The 6,501-nt window shown below is 27.4% G+C and overlaps 1 long non-coding RNA gene across 3 annotated transcripts; it reads left to right on the forward strand.

The window, feature by feature from the left end:
• Positions 1-1,224: 1,224 nt before the first annotated feature.
• LOC130896462 (uncharacterized) lies at positions 1,225-6,222 on the forward strand. Of its 3 annotated transcripts, none has more exons than XR_009059571.1 (5): positions 1,225-1,337; positions 2,069-2,255; positions 2,320-2,435; positions 3,689-3,838; positions 6,102-6,222. It is a non-coding gene; the product is annotated as an uncharacterized LOC130896462 (long non-coding RNA). The 3 variants fall into 3 exon arrangements; XR_009059573.1 differs by having other exon boundaries at positions 3,707-3,838; XR_009059572.1 differs by lacking the exon at positions 2,320-2,435.
• Positions 6,223-6,501: the final 279 nt, after the last annotated feature.

The following is a 6,501-nucleotide window of genomic DNA, read 5'->3' on the forward strand; positions in this document are numbered from 1 at the left end:
GGTATTAATTGAAAAAGTGTTCAGCTGTAAACTAGGACTGTTGATAAAATATCGATATTATTATTTCGAAATATCGATATTTATTACTAATATTTTTTTGGACGATATATAGATAGTTCGATATTAAAATTTCGATATCAATGGTCGATATTTTTTTTTAATATAAATTTCTATTTTTATTTTTTTTTCCTAATTTATTTAATCTACAAAATCATCGTAAACTTAATCTACCGTATTTTATTCATCATTATGGGATCGACATGAAGAAATGCTCTTGAAAAATATGGCAGTATTAAAGCAGTATTTAGATCAGCCAAATATTTCAAGGTCATCAAACGACCTGAAATTTTGGATTGATAGTAGGCATTTTATCCCATCCTATCATAAATAGCACTTAAATATTTAATTTCTTCTGCTACATCTGTAGCATCTGAACGAGTAGCTTCTACAATCAATCTTTTAGTGCCTAACAATCGTAGTAGCCAAACAGCTGAACATACAAAACAAAGAGTATTTTTAAAAACTCTTACTGAAAAATATTGGTATACATAATTGTCTTATTTATATTTGAAATATAATTACTAAGAACTATAACCTAATACTTATGTAATTCATAATTTAATTTGTTTAATAAATCTACTGGGCTATAAATTGTGTAATCATTTTTGTGCTGACTTACGATTTTTTTTTAAATAAAACCGATATATCGATACTTTTTTTCAATATATCGAACTTCGATATTGATATATTTAAAAATATCGATATATCGAAAATCCGATATTTTGAAAAATATCAACAGTCCTACTGTAAACAGCAAATTATAATACGAAGACTCGCCAAAATAGCGGTAGTGTAGCAAGTGGAAATGATATGAATTTAGCAGTTATAATATATTTTATGTACAATTTCTGAAAGAAATTGTATATTAATAGTTTCTTTGAAATAGTTATGACTTTCAAACAAGAATTTAATTTACTGACTTAATAGTTTGTGGTGCTTTTTTAAAATTTTTCAACAAGTCAAGCTAATGTCTTTAGACTCAAACAGCGAATTTGGAAATACGTCAGTCTATAAATTCCACCATAGATACGAATCGTGATATTACCACAGAACATACCATAATGGTATGCTCTGTGGATCTCACAACTCAAAGTCGGTATTAATCTATGTTTTGACATCCCAGTATCAATTCGAAAGATCGAAGAAGATATACTGACAACTGACATATGCGTATCACTTCGTTCCACAAGTACAGCCAAAGATTATATACTCGAGCATCTCAGACGTTGTGATTATGGTGATGCTGGATTTCAGTAGAATGAAATGCATTAAAAATAGTAAGGCTTTTGAACAAAAAATAATAACAACTTTTTTCATTTTAGAGTATGTTTTAATGACCTCATGTTTTATCAAATTTACTACTGATTTCTTCCAATGTTGATAGAAAATATTGCTGCACTTTTCAATGATTTTATCTCTGAGTTTGGAATGTACACGGAATGTTAATATTCTTTAATCAATAATGCTGTTGTAATTGAATATATATATATATATATATATATATATATATATATATATATATATATATATATATATATACATATATATATTTGAATTATTTGCTGGTTTCTAAATTTTTTTACTCATGCGATTTTACACATAGCCTTTTCCTATTCATAGATAATATACATAGCCAGAGATGTTAAAATTTCTCTTTCTCTTATTAATGAATATAGTATTGACAAGAGGGTATGGTTTAATTAATGATAAGTAAAAATGGTTCATTACAATCTTACTTAAAATTTCTAATTCAACATTGCATTTTTCATTAACAACTAACTTCAATTCTAATATGTTGATTTTACTTTTCTGAGAGAGAGAAATGTTTTAAGAATCTCCGAAATGTGCAGAACAAAATGAATTGAATGTCGAGAGAAGTAGAAATGAAATTAATATGAGAGGAAATTTTTTTTCTTGCTTTCTTGTAATACCCAGTAATAAAGAAATATACATTTTGTATTACTTAATTATATAAAGCTTTGAGTAGTTAAATATTTCTTGTTTTCAGGTAGAATTAGTAACTTGACACTAATTTTCCAACAAAGATGTTATTTCCTTTAAAATGCAAAAAATAAGAAAGAAACTCAATGGCAACAAGTTGTTTGGATAGATCAGTATAACTCAAAAATATTACTCTAACATGATCACAATCTACTTAAATAGTCTCCTTTTATTTAATTGATGCAGTAAAAATGGTGAGTGTAGCATATTTCATTATATTCATCAATAATTTTTCTTGATGACTGTTTTTCTTTGAAGTATTTTATGGAAATACGTGGGGTATAGGAACTTATGTGTTGAATGAAAATTACAGATACTATAGGTGATTTTATCTTTATCCAAAATTTCCTGCCATAGGAACTAATGTCTTCCAGGTAAGACGTTGTTAAGTCAATTTTCCAAGCATATGTCAAAAAACCACTACCTACAAATTTTAAAGTTGGAATCACACCAATTTAGTTGAATTTTACTGTTAATTTGTATAAAATGTTTTCTAAAAGTCGATTCTGTTCTTATATTCAAATTCGCTATCATGCTATATATATATATATATTTTTTTGAGAAACATCAATTTCAAGTTTTCGACCATTTCAGTTTCATTTTTTGAAAAACATTACTAATATGAAAGTTATTGAATTTTTGGAGCAAAAATTAGCACTTGAAACATTGAGATTAGACAGATCTAATAAGATGCTTGGACTGTATTAAAAAAATTCTAGTAATAGAATGAAATTGATAGACGAGGAGAAAAATTTAAAAAGGAGGGTTCTATGCATGTTGATTAAAAATATCATATTTTCCATAATATATTTTATAAAGGTAACACACTTTTTCATCTTAAAACAACTACACTCGTCTATCTAATTATCATAAATAGTGTACAATATTTATGGATAAAAATTAATTGAATTCAGTTTCATACTTTTACATACAAGTGTGAAATTCTGATGAAGGTATTTTCAATAACCTTAGAGGAAAATTAATTTGTTAGAATTTAATATCTCTCAACTTTGCAGGGAGTAATTCTCAATTTTAAAAGCTAAGAGAAAAATGAAACTTATTTATACACATGTTTCTTATTATAATTTGTATAAAATCAGAGTTTGGGTAATATTAGAGCGTTATCAGCCATTTTTTAGTTAAGAGGGTTGATCCCTTCGCCCTGCCTCTGCCTCACTGAGATATCATTTTTATTTCTTATTATACCCTCCACTGAAGTTAACACTTTCTTCTCATCTCTTACAAACCAATGATCTACTCCACATATGACCACAAGTGAGTGATCGCAAGAAGTCAAATCTGGAGAATGTAGCGAATTCCGAACTAATTTGAAGTCAATTGTGGCTGTTGCAATGGGAGATCTGCAAATAGGTGCATTATTCTGATGCAAGATTACACTGTTGCACCACTTCTCTTAACAGCATCTAATTTGGCAGATTCGTTGGGATCATAAGTAACCACAGAAGCAGCTGAGACTCTTTGTATTTATCTTTTAAACTGTAAAGACATAATATCGTAATTTCTTTATTCCAATAAGAGTGTACTGGAAATTGAGTCCATGAACTCGGCTTGATAACGAATCTCTCGTCTTTTATTATATCATGACACTGTTCATCTAATATTTTAGCAAGATTATCCATAGTAGGGATGGCAAATAAATTGAATAAATTCTGAAGATTGACAAAGACATTTTACTTGAGAGACCGTATTATTCAGTGGCAGAATTTTACCATTTACCATAGCCTCAATAGAATGGCATAATTCAATTTAGTGTGAGGTAAGATATTATAATTACTATATTTAGTCAAATTGTTATTTTATATTTTTATATTATCTAATTTTTGTCGATAAAATTGTAAAATTTTCTAATGACAATAAAATTTATCTCTCTCTCTCTCTCTCCTAATTCGAATGATAACATGAATTGTCTTCAGTCAAAGCTTTGTATATATCGAATTGGTTTCTATTTAAATATTGAACACTAGAGATCTGCAATTTGTATATATTTGTTAGTTCTACCAGTTATTTTTGCTGTTAACATTATCTTTAATATAAACAACTTCATCTTTCTCAAAATCGAGCACTAGCAATTCTCTTGAGTCTTGTGAAGATGTGATTTTCCTATTTCGAAGTTATAGTTAGTCTCCATTTCAAAAGTTGGTGGAAAGGAATTTAAAATTCCTCTCAACTCTCATCAGTTTTTATTCTGAACAACTGGAAAATTTTCATAATCTTCAAGTTTCTAATTAAAAAAGTGAAAATTGTCTGAATAAAGATATTTAGGCTTTTCAAACGTTACAGAAAGACTCTCTAATTGTAGAAATAAAAAAAAAACGATTTCTGAATATTTTGAGGTTTCTCTGTGAAATACCACAAATTTTGTATTGGAAAAAATAAATTTCACGAAATTATAATTCCATGCAATACAACGGCTAATCAATATTTCATTTGAGTCTTTGTTAAATGATGTCTATAGTGCATCTGTAAGAAAAAGTTTGTTGTTAGACTTATAATTCAATAACAATATTACCCTGTTCCAAATGCAACCACAATTTATGAACTTCTAAACGGATATCATTTGATGATTACAGAAAAAAATTTACAAAACCCTTTGTTTACTTTCAACAATCATAGTTTTACCAAAAATATAGAGAGAGCACTTATTTCTATATGCACGTGAAATAGAAAGTTATTCCTTCCATGTTCGAGCTCATACTTTTTGACTAGAAGCGAAATTTTTGCGAATTTATTATCATAAAATCTCGAGATATGAGCTTTTTGTAACATTTACTTTCAAGAAATCATATGTTCATTTTTCATGTAACATAACTGCGATATTGTTTTTTAAATGTAATTAATCATATTCAAAATCATCTATAGGCTTTAGTGCTTCTTCTCTAAGTATTTTACTTCTTTCACACAAAACTGACATTTGTTTAGATTGACCCTAAATTAACAGGTCTTTCTCTCTGAAACGCATCTTTTCAGATTTTTAAATGTTCTTTTGCACTTGAATTATAATATAAAGTAAATTGTCATTTTGTGCAATTGAACACCATGCACAATTCCAAAAAGTTCAGTAAAGATATGTTGAAATACTTCTATAGCTGAACACAATCCAGAATATCCTTATTTATCACTGTATCTTTCATATTCTTTAACATTAAGTATTTATATAGAATACATTGTTAGCATCAAGCGAGAAAATATTTTGGCAAATGGTAAGAGTCTATAATAATGGCTTTGATGTTTTTGTTTATGTTTTGTGGTTATAAACAAACTTGTAATGGATCATCAGATTTTTCTCACTAAGACTATTTTGTCATTTTAGTTAATTTTCCAATTAAATTAATTTTTCCATCTTACCTAATTCTGCTCCAAGTTTTTCTTTAAGCCTTATTAGTAGTTTTCTACGAGCTTCTGCAGTAGTACTAGTTTAACGTAGAGTAATATTTTTTATGTCGCTAATAAATTCAAATAAAGTTCTATTTTATATATTATCTGTTTTTTCGCTGTTTACGTTATATTTGTTACTATTTTCACATATATTTTCATACTCTGATCTCTATTAATATTTTTCTACTGTTCAATTTAGTGTATAGTGAAAATTGTTCTCCTTTTAACTATTTCTGTATCCATTTTATTTTAATTCTTCAATACATTTTCATTCATGTTTATTATCATGATTTGTCTCTCTCATTTTTTTATTATTTCTGAAGACCAGATATCCCTTAACTTTTGGTTCCTATTTTTAGAATTCACTATTCATGTATATCGAATAGTCAGCGTTTTTATAAGTTCCTTGTTTCTATATCCAATTGTATCTAGGTGTTTACATTGTTTTTATATGATATTGTCTATACAGCGGAAAAACAGATAAAGAGGGGGTACTCCATTATGCTAGAACTAAAGTAATTTAAATATATAATAACAAATAAATCTGGCCAATTTTCTTATAAAGTTTTGATTTTTAATATTTGATTGAAAGATAATTGTTTCGGAACTACCTAAAATGATTTGAATTTTTGTCTCTTTTCTAGCTCTTTCCAATCCTTTGATGAAAATAATAATGGGAAAGGACATTTATTATTGTTGTATTACTTATTTGACAGAAGAAATATTTTTCTAGACTGTTTAAGAATACATTTGAACTATTGTTGATTTTTTCTTTGTTTTAATCGCTCACGTACCTTTTTCCAATTATTAGCTTGGGTGAAGATTACATGAATAGAAGTATAAATGGTAGACTACAACAAATAAAATAGCAACAGAAGAAATTTGAATAATAGATTTGACCGAAAAAATCTATATAGTATGGAAACAAGAAAGTTGGTGGTGAAGTTCAAAAACCGATTTTTTATAAAAGTTTTCGTAATATTTGATACATGAAATTTCATACTAATCCCTTTAAAATAATCATCTCTGCCCTACGCATTAACT

Source organism: Diorhabda carinulata, chromosome 7 (genome assembly GCF_026250575.1).
Source record: "Diorhabda carinulata isolate Delta chromosome 7, icDioCari1.1, whole genome shotgun sequence".
NCBI lineage: Eukaryota > Metazoa > Arthropoda > Insecta > Coleoptera > Chrysomelidae > Diorhabda > Diorhabda carinulata.